The following is an 18,412-nucleotide window of genomic DNA, read 5'->3' as shown; positions in this document are numbered from 1 at the left end:
AATAATGATTATTTTATTACATGTCAGAAGTATTGTCGTCAGTCATAACTAAGTTACAAGTAATTTCTTGCTGTGAATTGACATCTATTTTATCTCAAAGCTTGCGATGGTTGAAAATATGCTTTCATATATTGATTTATTCCTATCTTGCTTGAAATATTTTGATTCTTTGTAATTTAAATTAAGGAATTGATGTGGGAAGGAAGTAAAAGTTGTTTCTAAAGGATGAATTTGTTTTTAATTCAAGTGTATTGCCTAAAATACCAGTGTAGGTTTGCTATATACATTGTTGTATATTATATCACCTCCTAAGTAACTGAGTATCTTAGCTAGCAGAAATAAGCAAAATTTTTGCTATTATTCGTGTTTTGTGAAATCGTTTTATTCTTTGATAAAGTTTGCTTGAATTGGTGTTGTTTTCAAGTTTTCCAACTCATTATTTTTCATGGACTCCAGGTGTTTACTAGACTTATGCAGAAAGTTATTAATCAAAACAATTTTGTTATTCTGAAATGATGTTATTTCAGAAAACATTAGATAAACTTAATGATTTCCCCTGGTCATAGGCCCAAGGAAAACCTTCTACTATTATTTAGTCAAAGGACATAACATCAAAATGGATCCTAATGAGATATTGCTATTTCTATAGACGGTGTCTTGCTCAACCCCCACCCGAGAAGCTTCTTTGTTGTAGTATGTAGTAAGTAACACGGAGACCCACAAGTGGAAAATGTGCAGAAAGTAAGGTACTTTGCAGCATCCATCCCTGAATCAAATGTCTTTATCAAAGGTCTTCTTTCAAGGCTCTGGAATCTGTGTGCAAGAGGAGGTAGAAAGGTTATAAGAGTCATAGGTGGTACATGAGCCAATGACAGAGCATCTTCTAGAATCAAGTGGGTGATGCACATATGAACTCACAGATGCTCTGACAGTATACACAAAACCTCCACAGTTCCAAAACATATGGAGTCTCACCACAGAGAAAGTAAAGCAGACACAGTCCACTCCAAACCAAAAGGCTATTTGTGATTGATATCTTCTGGGAAAGAGAAAATCAGTTTTCTCCAGTGGAGTATAATTGGGTATATCAATTGAAAGACCAAGACAGGTCTCATGTCTAGGATTAGGTGAATAACAAAATGGAATGCATTCTTTTTTTTCATTTGTATGTTTTGGTTTTGTCTTGATTTGACTTAATTTGGTCTTTTAATCTTTGTTTTCAGTTTTCATTCTTTTGAAAGAGATAAACAACTTAAACTTGAATGGGTAAGATGGTTATGTGAAACTGATAGGAATTGGGTAAGGGGAAAGAATATAATCAAAATATATGAAAAAATTGAAATAAGGTATGTATTGCATGTGTTTAAGTTGATGTATGTTTGAGTATTATATGGTTCATAATTTAGTTATTTTAGTACATCATATTTTTCTCATTTAATTTTATTTTTGAGTTTATAATATGATTATATTTTCCCCTCCCCTTTCTTCCTTTAAAACTCTCCATGTACCAATAACCAAACTGCTTCAAGTTCCTGGAGAGTTTTCATTAATGGCTACTACATGCATATGTATATGCATATATATTCCTAATCAGTCTGTATAATGTTACGCCTATGCATGTTTTCAGGACTGACCACTTCTCTGGCACCCAGCTCTCATCAGTTGCCTGGTGGTCTTTACATAGGGCTGAGACCAAGTGGGCCTTTCCCCATCCCCTTTGGAATGTCTGTTGGTATGGCCCCTGTTCAGATCACAATTAGGCAGTTGTGTTGGTGAAACCTTACAATTCTGACATTGCTAGGAGACAGACTATCTTGGTAAACTAATTCCCTGTTCCTCTGGATGTTATGGTCTCTCTGCCCCTCCTCAGCTGTGTTCCCCAAGCTTCAGGTACAGGAGTAATTTGTAAGTGTGTCCATTGGGAGTGAGCTCCACAACTCTGCATTTGGATTGATTGTAGTTTTCTGTAATGGTCTCCATCTATTGCAAAGAGAAATTTCCCAGATAAGGGTTGAAGATGACACTTTTATGTAACTATAGTGACAAATGTTTATAAATGCTGTTTGGAATTGTGCTCATTTAGTAAAATGGCAGCTATATGTGGCGCCCATGCCATGAGCAAGTCCAAAGTATTGGGAAATGAAAGACAAGATGACTGGCCGTTTGTGCTAAGAGAATGCTTGTGTCTGTACATCTTTATTGGAAGTGCTAAGAGGTCTCTCTCCTTGTAGAGAGGGAGTAGCCTTGTATGCAGACTTAGAGCAAAGTGGAGAAACCCCAGGTGGAAGAGATCATGTTTTCCTCGTGTTAGATGTTGATGTCAGTGGGGCAAGGACGGGTCAGTAAGCCTGAACTAGATAACAAGATGCACTTGGACTGGAAAACAGGATGTACTTGTTGATTGACCAGTGATTCACAGAGACTACGAAGGGAATCAGAGCCAAGAGTTATAAGTTCTCTTTTAATAGAAATGATTTTACTATCACTGAGTAGTTAGCTAGGTTGCCAGTACTAAGAGTGCTTTCCTGCTTGTGAGAGTATCTTAATTCCAACAAAGAACTGTTGTTTACCACAAAGGTATGTATGCCACTATTTCACCCTGAAGATTATTGTGCCATTCTGGTCATTGGTGTTAATCATAGAAGTAAAATAGTTGCATAGAACTCTTAGTTGTCTTCTTCCTTTGGAAGCTTGCATGATGAGTTTTGGTACCAAGAAAAGTATTTCCTGGTAAGGAAGCATTCTTGTCAGTTCCAGTCCAGCAGTTCAGCAATGGGAACTTACTTTATACCTCTTGAGATACCAAGAGCAACAGTAATATTCCTGTATGGTTTTAATTAACTCTTCTCATCTGGCATACTTATAAACAGAATCATGTAAAACATTTGACATTTCTTTAAATAAATAGCTGATAACATTGTTCCTTACTTTAAGGTGATGTATTTCAAATAATTATTTTTATAGAATATGAATGTCAGATCATATCCAATAAAAGTATCTTTTGTATTTTAAAAATAAAAGTAAAATTTTTAAGTAAGTCAAGATAGCTAGAAGTGATCATTCTGAGCCAACGGAAAAGACAACACATGTTTTGTCTGAGTTATAGATGCTATTTTTTGAGTCTACAGACAGGTATACTTCTTTTGGAATTACCATATTTTTCAGGATTTACTAAATGACCATGGACAGAGTCTTTTAAGAGAGAGGATATAGAATACACTGGCATAAAGAGTTAAAGGGGAAAATGTTTTGGGTGATCATAGAGCAGTATATAGAAGAGAGAATGTGAAGGGATAAATTGCATAAAATTCCTTTTGAAAAGCCTCAAAGGGAAACCTCTACTATAAAAAGAAGTAAAATGTGCAGCTACTTTGGAGATCAGTCTGGAGATTCCTCAGAAAAATGGAAATCAGTCTACCACAAGATCCAGCAAAATTCCACTCTTAGGCATATACTCGAAAAATGTACCCTCATACAATAAGGACATCTGCTCAACTATGTTCATAGCAGCATTGTTTGTAATAGCCAGAACATGGAAAGAACCTATTTTCCCCTCAACTGTAGAGTGGATAGAGAAAATGTGGTACATTTACACAAGGGAGTAGTACTCAGCAGGAAAAAAAATTGGAATCTTGAAATTTACAGGCAAATGGATGGCACTGGAAGAAACCATTCTGAGTGAGGTATGTACAAAAAGACAAGCATGGTATGTACTCACTCATATGTGGATTTTAGACATGGAGTAGGGCATTGTCAGCTCACAATCCCACTACCAGAGAGTCTGGGGTACAAGAAGGAGCCTAAGAGAGATATGCATGGTAACCCGAAGAAGGGTTAGGGGATGTGATCTCCTAATTGGATGGGGGGGGGAGAAGGGGAGGGTAGAAGGAGATGGGAGAAAGAGATGGAGAAGGAAGGAGGGGAGAAGAGGACATGGGAGAACAGAAAGGTTGAGCATGGGTAAGCATAGAGGAGAAAAGGATGGGAGATACCATAAAAGAGGGAACCAGTATAAATTGGAGGAGAGATCTGGCACTAGTGAGATCTTCACAGATCTACAAGAATAACACCAACTGGCATTAAGGCTGTCTTAAATGCACTCCCATGATAATGAGAATGATGACTACCTTATATGCCATCCTAGAACTCTCATCCAGTGGCTGAGAACAGAATTGAACTCCTGGAACTGAGTTGCAAAGAAGAGTTGCAAAGGAATCAAGATAGGGCTGGCGAAACCCACAGAGGCAGCTGACTTAAACATGGGGGAACACATAGACCCCAGGATGATGGCTGAGGGGCCAGCATGGGACTGATCCAGACATCCCTTCCACCGAACCTGGGTGACAGAGAGGAGGTCTTGGCAATCTGTGGGTCCCTGGAGAGCGGAGCAGTATTTATTCCTGGCATACAAAAGGACTCTGGGAACCCCTACATGTGGAGGGATACTCTCTCAGCCTGGACACATGAGGAAAAATCTGGGCCCTTCCCGGGATGATGTAACAGACTCTGAAAATGCCTCATGGAGGCCCTTGCCCTCCCTGGGGATCAGAGGGGGGACAGAGTGGGGATGAGGGTTTGGGAGTATTGGGGTTGGGGGAGGAGAGAAGGGAGAGGGAACTGAAAGTGACATGTGTAAAAAGTTAAATATGTATATATATATATATATATATAAAGAATTTGTAGCATGAGTTCAAATTAGTTTTAATAATAAAAGTCCAGAGTCAGATATAGGGAAATATAGGGAAGAAGCCATACCCACACCTTACATCACCAACTTCTCAGCCAAAGGGGACATAACCTATTGTGTTCTCCCACCTTATATTCTTCTTTCCATCAATCCACATCACTTCCTGTCTGTCTGTATAGACCTCCCATCCTCTATGGTTTGCTGATGGCTGGTTCCCCCCTCTGGTCTTCATGCAAGCTTTATTTGATACAGTACAAACAAGATATCACCACAAGAATTAAAATGAGGTCTCCAAACCAGGGCAAAAATGCCCCCACTAGACACAATAGGTTAATAAATAAATAGTCCATTTCTATGAAGGTGTTAATTATTTCAGAGTTGTTGGTGTCAGCACCATTCCTTATACATTACAAGCATAAAAACCTATTAACTTACTATTGTTTACCATTTGTAACTTGAATGTAAAACTCTATTGCTGAGGATATCAGAGTTTCAGTCATAGAATATGAGTGTTAAAACTGGTACTGACTTGGAACCCTTAACCCTGCTTACTAGCTTTCATAGTGCTGGATGGTGTTATGTAGTATAGTAGAGGAGGAAATAATACCTAGTCATATTCTGATATGAACCCTGGAAGCTACTATAATAACTTTGCAGGGTATGGGAGCAGGTATGTTCACTGGAGCAATAATGGCATCACCAACCACTTTCACAATGGAGTTTGTCCTACCTTGTAATGTGAAACTTATGACTTGGAGAATTATTAGTCCAAGACCTCTAAACCAACTCACAATGACAATGATATATCCCTATTTAAATGCACATCTCATTCCTTGTCTGATATAATTTTATTTGAAGTGAATCGTGATTAACAGAGACTCACAACTGGCAAAGATATAGAGAATAAGAGACTGAGGAATGCTCATTTCCCCTCCTCCTCTGAAGCCTTGGTCATCATTGTAGAGATAAGGTATAGAGAGTGTAAGAGAAAGACAACATTGGTAATTACAAGGAAATAGAGACTTCTGAGCAGCTGAACACATGGTTGAAGTGGTTAGCCTGTCTAAATCTAAATCAAGTTATGGAAATAACAGCTGTCTAGAGGCAATTTTTAGATCCTGGGAAAGGAAAAACTATAATTGTTTTGTCTATGAGTGTAGCTCCTAGTAAGCTGACCGTTTTGGAAGATCACACATTATAGATTGGGCACTAAAAATTGTTTCTTTAGGGATTAAAATTTTAAAAAGTTGAATGAGTGGTGAAGGAAGCATCTGTGAAGAGTTTGGGAGGGAAGATGGGTATGATCTAAACAGGCGGTAGAACACTCTAAAAAGCATATTTTAAAAATGATAGTCTCTCTCAACCAATTGATCAAAGCAGGGGGTACTGTTTCTCCATACTTTACTATTACAGCCTCTTAAGACTTCTGAAAACGAGTCTCCTTTAAGTGAGAGAATCATTTTAATACTGGTACAACCTTTAGAAATTTTTATTCCCCAACATGTCCCCAAAGAAATGTCCCATATTTATCCCTTTAAGTTTAGATATATTTTAGATATTATTTTAGATCTTTTTGCTTCAATTATTTGCCTTTTACTTTCATCTTCCTGTCATGGTTTCTGTGTCCTGTAGGATGTGTTTATTGGAAGTGGCCTATGCACAGCGATGTTGGTAGGTAGTGGACACTTCTTTAGTTGGGGGGGCACAGTAGAACACAACAAGGTCATCATAGACAATATTGACAAAATGGTTTTGTTAGCTCTTATAACAGCAATACTACGTCTCTGTTACAGTTTAAACCTAAAATCTCTCCTAAGGCTATCTCCTAAAATCTTGCTCTCTAGTTTATGTTATTAGGAGTTGATATACTCTATGAATTGGAGTATAGTAGAAGGAACCATACTCATTAAGAAATTGACACAGCCTAATTTTTCTCTCCTTTCTGGGCCTCTACAAGTGAGAAGTTTGTCCTATCATTTTTTTCTACCAACCACACTGCTTTGCTGTGTCACAGAATCTAAGGCAACAGGATAACCAACCAATCATAGACTGAAGTCTCTATTACCAAGACTTATAAATCTCTCCTTTCCATTAGTTTATTGTGTCAATTATTTTTTATTTTCTTATTTTAATTTTAAATAGCTTGCTTCACATGTCAAACCCAGTTCACTCTCCCTCCACTCCTCCCGCACCCCCCACCCCCCAGCCTACATAGGAGATATCTAGAGTCTGTCATTTAACTCAGGGCAGGGTCCAGGCACTCCCCTTAGTGTCCAGACTGAGAAAGCATCCCTTTTGTGTTATGGCACACGAAGTCTGTTTGTATGCCAGGGATAAACACTGATCCACTGCCCAGGGCCCCATAGGTTGCCCAGGCCTCCTCACTGACAATTATTTTTTATCTTAGCAGTAATTGGGTTAACATGTCTCAAAATAGTAAGATGATATTAGACAAGTGCATGCACATGAATCCCTGTTCATATAATTCCTCACTTTGTATTTCAACCCTCTTTATGAGCCAGTCAAGGCAGGCCTCTCCAGAATGTGTGCATTGGACATCGCTCAAGAACTGGGATTGTAGCCTCTATGAAGTTCTTTGACTATATACTGTACACAGCATCCGTGAATGTATTATGAAAACAGGAACTGGACTGATGAATGCAGTATTGGTCACTCAACTTTTGGTACATATGTTGGCTTGTGATTTCAATTATTATTTTTAACTGCACTTTATCATACTTTTTCCCAAATATTTAAGGTTATTTTCAATTTCACAAGCAGTTATTAAATAAATAAATGGAATGGTGAAAAGGAAGACAAGATTTTTAGGAGGAGAAAGGTAAAACATGAAAGAAAGGGAATGGATGTGTGAAATGTTAAAAACTAATAATACTAGTGATTAAGAGCTCAGAGGTGTTTCTATTGGAAATTTTTCACTGTAAACCACAGAGACTATGTTAATACAATAATATGAGGAAGAGTGGGAGAGTAATAATCATGTATAGGCTGGAATCATTTTTTACATTCAATTATGAAAAAGCATAGGAAAAGAAAGCAGTGTATAAAAGCTGTTTTAAAGAGAAGTTTGAGCAGGTATTTACTTACTAGACCATTGCTTTGTTGAAAATGGGATCAAAAGCTGAGGGTCAGACCACTGATTGATGGCATGATGGAAAGATTAGACATTTGATAACGCATTCTCCTGTAGGATATGGGAAGGTTGGATCTGAAAGCACCAGTATTTTAAAAAATGAGGCTATTAAATTGTTTTCCCTCCTGGGAAAAGTTTAGGTGTCTGTTATAAAGGACACCTTTTCCTTTGGGCAAAATAACTAAACCAAAGAGATTGTATTGCTAAAACAGGCACCTGACATTGTGGGGGCCGGCATCTGCACCACTTTTATAGCTGTAACCTTGGAAAGTCCTTTAGTGATTTCTGCGTGACTTACCTCATCAGTAATATAAATATAATAGGGATTTGGGGAAGCTTAGTGAGATAATGTCTCTAATGTGGATTTAGAAATAAATTAGAGAAATTAGTTTCTTGCATGCACAGCCACTGGCAAGAGTGATAAAGTGAACATTTGCAGCAGGAGCTGTGTCAGAGGACCTTTCAACCAGGAAAACACATTCACACCTTTAACTCATGAGTAAGCCCACATAACACACTGATTATAGCTTTTAAATGAACTCTAAATTTGCTGTTTAGACATTGTTAGCAAACTTAAAATCCCCACATGGAAGTAGTACTCAGGGATTAATTTGTATTTATTAATACTGATCTCAAGTTCTGTCCTGCAAACCAGGCCAAATAATGAAATTATTTCTAGTTTCTGTGCTTATCATCCAGAAATCTCATTTAACACAGAGATAAGTGGTCAGGAGGGAATTTTTAGGTGCTGTGCTTTAAAGCACATATTTTTATCGTAGGGAACATATTAGCATAAGATGATATAATCCTAAATAGTTTTTCAGATATAAATTCTTTGGGGCCATCTTTTCTAACTACACTATCTTTGAAATGTGTTTTAATTATGACAATATATGTTCACAGGAATTTTATTTTGTTTTAAGCAGATGTCCACTCCTGCAGTAGCTGTAGTCAAGTCTAATATAGTTGTATTTTTGTTACTCTCAGCTTCTCATGGTCTCTTTGCTTCACTTATAATATCCTTTTGGAAAATAAGTGAAACAATGCCACTAGGAAGGAAACATTTTAGTATGGAATGAAATCTGAAGATACAGAAATTATATAGAAATTAGCAGAACGAATTTAATAGGCAGTAGAGTACAGTGCAGTGAAGACAGATACCAATTCACTATCACAAAAGATAACATCAGGTTCAACAAACTCTCCTTTTCTTTCTGGACTATTAGGAAGGCTGAATTTGTACTTTGAACCTCTGGGGGATTATAAAAGAGCTTCTGTAGACTGGAAATTTTAGATCAGGTCTGCCTCTTATTTCAGGTTAGTTTGTACTAAACCCAGTACATGTTTTCTCTCTTTTGCTTCCAAAACAACTTTGGTGGTTTTCTTTAAGAACAGTAAGACAAGGATGTAGGGTAATTATATAGTACGGAACATGTAACTACATTTCTTCTTTCACCATTAATGTTAATGAAGATTAAAAGATATTGAGTAAATTCCAAATACTGGAATTCTGTTATTTACAGTGTTGGAATTTTGTTTTGTTTTGTACTGATTGTAAATGTGTACTGGCTCTTCAATCTTGAAGTAAAAAAATAAATAGAAATGGTATATTTTGCATTCTAGCAGTCCACAGTTGAGAGACTTTGAATTTTTAAATTTAAATTAGAAACAAGGTTGCTTCCCATGTTAATCCCACCTCCCTCTCCCTCCCCTCCTCGCATGCCTTCCTACCAACCCTCCTAGTGTCCCACAATCCCTGCTCTGTTCCCAAGGGTGGGTGAGGCCCTCCATGGGGTATATTCAAAGTCTGTCATTTTCTTCAGGGCAGGGCCTAGAAATGGCTCAGCCATTAAAGGCTAGGCTCACAACCAAAAATTTACAAGACTTTGAATTTTTAAAGAGATTTTGGATTTTAAAAGATACTATAATTTTTCCCAATATATGTTTATATTTAAATTAGAAATGTGAATGTTTCATGTCAGTCCCAATTCCCTCTTCCAACCCTCCTCCCTTGTCCTCTAGCCCCCCACCCAGTCCCTACATCATTCCCAGGGAGGGTTGGGGGGATCTTTAAAATCTGTCATTTCATTCTGGGCAGGACCTAGGCCCTTCCCCATGTGTTCAGGCTGACAGAGCATCCCTCTATTTGGAATGGGCTTCCAAAGCTCATTCATAAACCATGGTGAACACTGATCTGCTACCCAAGGCCCCAGTAATTTCTGTGGCCTCCTCCCTGGCTCTACATTAATGGAGTCTAGATCAGTCACCTGTTGGCCTCTCAGGCATCAGTCTGAGATTCAAGAGCTTATCTGGTCAGCTGTCTTTGTGGGTTTCACCATCATGGTCTTGACCCTTTTGTGTATCATTCCTCCATCTCTGTCACTAAGTTCCATGAGTTCAGTTCAGTGTTTAGCTGTAGGTATCTGTCTCTGGTTGCATCAGTCTCTGGATGAAGGTTGTAGGATGGCATATAGGATAGTCATCAACCCTATTATCAAGGAGGGGCTATTAGTGTAGTCTCTCCACTATTGTTTAGTTTGCCAGTAGGTGCCGTCCTTGTAGATCTCAGGAGACCTCACTAGTGTCAGCTCTCTCCTCAAGCCTAAAATGACTCGATCTATTATGGTATCTCTCATCCTGTTCTCCTCTATTCTTACCTCGACTCAACCTTCCTGCTCCCCCAAGCCTTCTTCTCCCTTCCTCTTATCCCCCTCTCTTTTTCTTGGATTCCTCTCCCGTCCCCCGATGTTCCCAATGTGCTTAGGAGATCTTGCCTCATTCCACTTCTCTGGGGTATCATGCATCTCTCTTGGGAACCTCCTTTTTTCCCAGACTCACTGGAACTGGGATTGTAGGCTGACACTCCCCTGATCCATATTTAATATCCACATATGAGTGAGTACCTACCATGTTTACCTTTTTGTGTCTGGGTTACCTCACTCAGGATGGTTTCCTCTAGTGCCATCCATTTGCCTGCAAATTTCAAGATTCCATTGTTTACTCCACTGAGTAGTACTCCATTGTGAAATGTACCACATTTTCTCTATCCACTCTTCACTTGTGGGGCATCTAGGTTGCTTCCAGGATCTAGCTATTACATATAATGCTGCTATGAATATAGTTATTAAGGAAACTCAATTTAAAAGTATTTGGATATCTAAAGATTGTTGGGCTTTTTAACTTCATAAAAGTTTTTATATTATTATGTTGATATTATTGTGTGATCTTGGGAATGAGCAAGGAAGTTCTGACTTAACAGTGCTATGCTTCATGCTGACAAGATTTCAGTTTTGCTGCATGGTTTCATGTAAAATTGCCACAAGCTAGAGTCATCTGGGTGGGGAGAGTATCGGTTAAGAAAATGCTTCCAAATAATGAGGATGTATGTAACCATTCTATGGCATTTTTTTAATCAGTGAAAACAGGGGAAAGCCAGGCCTGTTATAGGTAGTGCAATCACTAGGCTGGTGGTCGTAAGCTCTATAAGAAAGCAAGATGAGCTAATATGAAAGTGTAAGCCAAATAAATGTTTCCTATCCTACTTGCTATTGGTCATGATGTTTCATCACAGAAGTGGAAAACATAACCAAGAGTGGAGCCAAAAACTTTCTTATTGAATTTAATATCTGGTCCAAGAGTGGGAACCCATATCTAAAATTGGTATTAAAACCAAGAACCTGCGACTAGAAAGATCTTTGACTCCCAGGAAGGACTCCCAACTATTATTCTGCTAAATGGACATAATATTAACCTAATATTTTATACAAATATTCACAACTAGTAAAGTCAGAGAGAAAAAGAGGTTGCACAATGTTTAGCCATAATTGTGACATGTATGTCATACCTCTATCCTCCAAACTCAGGAATCATGGTGAAAGAATGGAAAGTAAGATTGTAAGATCCACAATATTAATGACTACAAGAAAATAGTTCTTTGGACACAATGAAGGTTTACATGTGAACTCACTGTTGAGGCATCATAGGCAAGTCTGGTAAGTCCAAGCCATACAAATTCCCAAATTGGAGAAGGAATCATTGATAACTTTTAAAAGAGGGGGGCTCAATTTTCCTTAAAGGCATGTTGCCTGGAGAACTATTACTAACTTTTAAAAGAGGGAGCCTCAATTTTCCTTAAAGGCATGTCTCCTGGAAGGCCTACCAAGTGCTAAGACATGTTCTACATCTGCCACAATTTTGGGAGCACCAATTGGACATCATTTGTTAAAGGAGAGAAAGAACAGAAAGTGCTGCGAGAGTGGGTCCAGATAGGATAATAAACCATAGTGTCAAATTCTCAGTGCTAATAAAATTTTTATTTAAATAAAAAAATCCATGAAAATTATAAATAATATAAATATCTTATATCAGGTTTCCAGTTGCTTTAGAACTATATAACTTCTTTGGAAAAAAGATCTTAAGATTCAAATAGTACAAGGAAGAGAATATTAACACTCTTTAGAAATTAAAAAACATAGTAAAGAAAGAATAAAAAATTTAGAAGCTGAACCATAGACTGTGTTACCCAATTTCTAAGTTAAAGTGAAGTCCGAAGGTATCCATTAGGGCTGAATAACCTCTGGAATTTAAATATGCAACTGGTTTATGCTAAGTACTGTAAACGCATTTGAATATTTGTTGGATTTTCCAATTGGAAGATGTACCTCAAAAATGCTCAGGTATAGCTTGCAACAGAAATTCCAGAAACTGAAAAAAATGGTTTATTGAAAATTCCCATTGAATAAATTAACATTAAAGATATGCATACACTTTTGTTAGTTAAAATTATATCAGAGCTTCATGTTGTATCTCATCCGAGCTCTATATATGTTAGTTTACCATAGCAATATTGCTGTAGGGTACACACATTTTTCTAGCATTTTTATGTGCTAGAGAAATCACAGAGGAAACATGATCTCTGAGTCAGTGGTGTATATAGCATTAGGAAGTAACCAGATTTCAGAAGCCTAGTAATTTTCAGGGATAATGAAGTGACTTGTCTAACATAAAAGGGTCCCTAGGACTTATTGTCAATAGTACATAAACTGGAGGCATATGACTTTAAGCTTAGCCTTATGTAGGAGGAGGGAGTGGGATCAGAATATCATGGCAATCATCGCTATATAGAAAATTCAAGACTAACCTGGGTTACATGAGAACCTGTCTCAAATCAAGGAGGCTAACCATATTTGGAAGTAAAATATACAGGGCATTCAATTCTCTGGTCCAACTACTACATGATTTGGCAACACAAAATGTTAACTTTTATTTTTCCTTGAGAAACAGTGCTTTACTATAGTGATCAACAAATAATGGAAATGAATTTCTTAGTGAATTTTAGAAGTAGTACTTTGTAGGGAAGGAAAAGGATATATAGCATTATTTGAGTAGTTAGAATACCATTTGAAAATGACTTCAGATGTCCAAGAATACCAACTGCATTAGTTACTTTTTGGTTGCTGTGATGAAAAGTTATGGCCAAGGCAACTTTTAGAAAAAAGAACCTCGTGATAGTCTATAAATGGGTGGATAACATGGCAGCAAGCAGCAGGCATGGAGCCAGGAGCAGGAAACAGTGACTGTACGGTCGCAAAAATCACAGGAGACAATTGAAAAGTGTTGGAAGAGTTAGTCTTCAGGGAAGAATCTTCAAAGCCCATCCTAGTTTGATTCCTCCCACTCTTGTGTGTGAGGCATGTGCTTTGTTCAACAACTACAGTTTTTGTTTTCTGAAAGACTAGCAAAAATGATACCCACATGCATGTACTGCATGCTTGCACATACACATGTACACTTGCATCCCACCCCCCCCACACACAGGGGAAAACAAAAGATAAACATAAATTAATGAATTATATAGTTTTTGGAGGTTGGAGAGTTGAAGATGTTTAATCTCATGTCCTGATTCAGGGCCACATTCCTTCCAGAAATAGCAACCCACTTACCCCTCCCATAAACAATGCCACCTACTAAGGACCAAATGTTCAAATGCCTTTGTGAGGAATATTTTTATTTCTATCTCAACTCACCGCACCTGCTGACTTTTTGTTGCTGTTGTTATTGTTAACTTTGCCAACATGAAACTTGCTGGAGTCATGTCTGAAGAGGAAATGTGAAAGGAGTAAATGACCATACCAGATAGACTTATGTTTAAGCCCCTGGGACATATTCTTGATTGATGATTGTTATGGATGTTCCAAGGGCAGGCCATCTGAGTCATTAGTCTGTGTTCCTACATGATCTCTGGTTTAGTTCTTGCTTTTGGGTTTCTGATTTGTTTCCTGGTGATAGGCTACAAGTTATAATATGAAATAAAACTTTTCCTCCCCAAGTTGCTTTTGGTATGTCCTCTATCAAAATTGTAGAAGAATTATTAAGACATCGACATGGAAATTTGTTCTACCATCCTAAAATATAGTTAATAAGTGTTTGAAAACAAAGGAACAGTCAAGAAACCCAGATTCTGGTAACAGAAAAAAAACTGTCTACACATACTCTGCAGGATGATCATAGTAGTTGCAGAGAATTTTGGTCACATAAATTAGGATAATGAAAATTGTGACAATTCAATAGAGTTGTTCAATGTAGAACTCTAAATAAAATATTAAATAGCCAGATGATTATTATGAAACTGATTAAGAAACAGGAAAATATAATACAAATTTCCCTGACATGTAGCAGATGCAAATACTTCCAAAAAAGAGGTTTGCATAAGTGACATTCATAGAAGACTTATATAAATAAAAGATTTATAAAAATTACTACTAGTAGTATAGAAGATAGGTAAGTACATAAAGGACATCTTAGGTATATTATATTTGTATCAAAGAAGAAGGGTGATAGTGTGTTTTTATTTTTAATTCACTTCATTAATTTGGTAAAAATCACATGGATAGATCATATTGACACAGGAGCTTTTTAGGTCTCTATATCTATATGTGAATATAGCTTTACCCCTATAACTTACACTTATTTCCCTTTGGAAAGAACTTAAATTACTTTCAACTCTCAACATCTCATGTATGATGAGTTCTGGGATTTAAAACTTGGCAAATCAAATGGAAAGAAGAAATATCTAAAATAGAATTGTTGGGGTGCCAAAAAATTCTTAGCAAAATTCATACTTTATTAGAGTTATATCATATAGAAAATCATTATCATTGAATGTCTCAACTAATGTTTCTTTTGTTTTTTTTTTCTGAGATAGGGTCTCACTGTGCAGTTCAGGATAGCCTAGAATCTACTCTATATCCAAAGGTCTCCATAAACGGGCAATGACACTCCTGCCTCAGCCTGTCCAGTGTAGGGATTACAGACATGAGCCACCATGCCCAATATATAAAAGAAAACAAAAGTAAACTATTTTGAAAAATGTACTATATATATATATATACATATACATATATATATATATATAGTGTGTGTGTATGTGTGTGAATTTTTTTTGGTTGTGTTATGTCATGTCATTATAGTAACTAGAGTTCATTATTTATAAGGACAATCGGAGCTTTTCCAATAGTAACTACCCTCTACACTCACAGTTAACAAAAGAAGTGCATACTCTTCTTTCAGGAACAAAAGCCAAGAAGGCCTGTGAAGGTAGGAGATGAAAAGTCTCCAAACAAACCTAAAGGTGTGTCAAGTTTTAAAAATGTCCTTAGGTGAAAACTGATCCATTAGAACTTTAGAAACGTTTGAGCCAATTGTAACTGTTGGGTAGGAGAGTCATAGACATATGAAAATGTAAGGAGAAACGATATTGTCACTGTAGGGTATGCAAAGCATCAATTAAATGAGAAACTTAACTTTCACATAGACTACTATTGAAAACTACCTATTATAAAATTAAAATGAACTGTCTTTGATAGGAGACAGATCAAATTATTTCTGATGAGAGTAATTTAGAAATTTTTAAATAGTCAAAAATTTTGTTAGCTATGATAGTTCTCAATGGGTCTGTATTTTTGTGAAAAAAAGAAGACTCAAATTGTCTTTTATAGATTAACTTTTATAGATAATTATAGGGTGGTCTGCATTCTAGAAGATGGAATATCCTCTTTGAGCAGAGAACAAATTAGGTTCATTGGTTTTCTATTTGAGAAATATCATATTCACTCCCAAGGTAGAACAATGTCAAAGTTTTTGCTATTAACAATTTGGGACCTTCTAGGCTTGGAGTTTTCTACAGTGCACAGAATCATTTTGTATAGAATCTTATCCAGGAATCATTGTAACATTTGTTATCAAACTGTGGGAAATGGGTATAAAGAATAGAAGAAATGCTGAAGGTCTGGTTAGAACTACTTGAATGACTAATAAACTCCTTTTTATCTCTGACACAGGAGTCTTGAAAATTCTGCTCACATCTAAGAGACCTGTCAAGCTAAGGCATTAGCTTGTAAATCCAATAAAATCTCAAACCTCTCATTGTTCTTGACACACTGTCCTGAATTCTTCCTCCAGCATTAAGTAACAAAGTTTGCTCTTTGTTTCTTTTTTTTTTTTTGGTTTTATGAGACAGGGTTTCTCTGTATTGTTTTGGAGGCTGTCGGTCCAGCCTGGACTCGAACTCACAGAGATCGGCCTGCCTCTGCCTCCCGAGTGCTGGAATTAAAGGCGTGCGCCACCACTGCCCGGCTTTGTTTCTTGTTTTAACTAAACTAATCTTGTACCACAATTATTTCATGATGTAGCAGTAGAAATCTTCATTACACTATTAAGATAAATATTAATATGCATTCTAATGACAAATGCAATGTAAGTGAAATTATTTTGTTGAAAATAACAATGAATTAACTATTGTGTAATATATTATTTGTTCTTTTGCTCAAAGTGCTCTACAGGGGTGTAATGTTAAATATATATTACAAATATATTGGACAAAAGATGAAAGATACCATAATAGATGGAGTAATTATAGGTTTGAGGAGAGAGCTGACACTAGTGAGATTTCCAGAGATCTACAAGAGTAACACCTACTAGCAAACTAAGCAATAGCAGAGAGACTACATTAATAAACCCTCCCTGATGATAAGGTTGATGACTATCTTATATGCCATCCTAGAACCTTCATCCAGTGACTGATGCAACCAGAGGCAGATATCCACAGCTAAACACTGAACTGAACTCCTAGAACCCAGTGACAGAGATGGAGGAGTGATGAGCAAAGGGGTCAAGACCTTGCTGGTGAAACCCACAAAGACAGCTGACTGGACAATGGGGAGCTCTTGAACCCCAGACCTATGGCTAAGAGGCCAACAGGAGCTGATCCAGACTCCATGAATGTAGTGCCAGTGAGGAGGCCTCAGAAATCTCTGGATCCTTGGGTAGTAGATCAGTGTTTACCATGGCATACGAATGAAATTTGGGATCCCATTCCACATGGAGGGATGCTCTCTCAGCCTGGACACATGGGGAAGGGCCTAGGTCCTGCCCTGGATGAAATGACAGACTCTGAAGATCCCCCATGGAGGGCCTCACTGTCCCTGGGGAATGATGTGGGGATTGGGTGATTGACTGGGAGGCTTGGGGGAGTTCGTGGAGGGACAAGGGAGGAGGTGTGGGAGAGGGAGCTGAGATTGACATGTGAAGCATGCATGTTTCTAGTTTAAATAAAAACATATATTGAAAAAATAGTTGTAATTTTTAATTGAAAATAGATTTTTCTCTCATATAAGACATCCTGATCATAGTTCCCCTCCCTCTACTCCTCCCAGCTCCCAGCACCTTCCCTGTCTCCTAAATCCACTCACATTTGGTTTCCCTTCAGGAAACAGCTGGCCTCTAAGAGATCAGAAGCAACCATGACAAAACAAGATACAACAAGACAAAGCAAAAGTCCTCATTTTGTCACCGGAGAAAGAAACCAATCGGAGGAAGAGTCACAAGAGTGGTCAAAGAGTCAGAGATGCACTGGCTCCCACTATTAAGAGTTTCACAAAAGAAGACCAACGCAACAGCATAACCTATATACAGAGGATCTGGTGCTGTCTCTTGTACCACTTCAGTCTCTGTGAGACCATATGAGCCTTGCTTAGTTAACTCAGTGATCTGTGTTCCCATCCCCTATGAATCCTACAGTCTTTCTTGCCCATTTTCTGTGAGCTTCCCAGAGCTCTGAGGGAGGGATCCAATGGACAACTCAAGTTTAGAATCTTTCTTGGCATAATGTCTACTGCATAAGACCTTGCTTTGAGTCTCTGCAGCCTCTTGCATTTGATGCTGAAGGAAGCCTCAATGTTGATGACTGGACAAGGCCCTAATCTATGAGTTTAGCACAATATTATCAGAAATCTTTTCTTTCTTTTTCTTTTGTCTTCAGCCCTAGGTCTTTGGGCTATCCATTATCAGATTCCTGTCTATCCAGACAAGCAATGTAGTGCACAGATTTATTATGATGTTGTGACTCTCCAGTTAAACCAAATACTGGTTTTGTATTCCTATAATTAGTGTGCCACCATTTTCCCAGCATGTAGATTGATGTTTCGCTCCTGCCCACTAGTTCATGAATAAACACTCAAAGGCTTCATATTAATTACACTTGTTTGGCCAATGTCTCAAGCATGTTACTGACTATC

General features: G+C 37.6%; 1 long non-coding RNA gene across 3 annotated transcripts; it reads left to right on the top strand.

Moving 5' to 3' along the window:
• Positions 1-1,805: 1,805 nt before the first annotated feature.
• LOC121137992 lies at positions 1,806-16,262 on the top strand. Of its 3 annotated transcripts, XR_005875282.1 has the most exons (5): positions 1,827-1,890; positions 2,558-2,577; positions 11,702-11,830; positions 15,408-15,468; positions 16,178-16,262. It is a non-coding gene; the product is annotated as an uncharacterized LOC121137992 (long non-coding RNA). The 3 variants fall into 3 exon arrangements; XR_005875252.1 differs by lacking the exon at positions 2,558-2,577 and having other exon boundaries at positions 1,806-1,890; XR_005875269.1 differs by lacking the exon at positions 2,558-2,577 and having other exon boundaries at positions 1,823-1,905.
• Positions 16,263-18,412: the final 2,150 nt, after the last annotated feature.

This window comes from Mesocricetus auratus, unplaced genomic scaffold, assembly GCF_017639785.1.
Source record: "Mesocricetus auratus isolate SY011 unplaced genomic scaffold, BCM_Maur_2.0 Super-Scaffold_2245, whole genome shotgun sequence".
NCBI classification, from domain to species: domain Eukaryota; kingdom Metazoa; phylum Chordata; class Mammalia; order Rodentia; family Cricetidae; genus Mesocricetus; species Mesocricetus auratus.
Note: the sequence above shows the minus strand (reverse complement) of the source record. Positions and strands in the feature narration are given on the sequence as shown.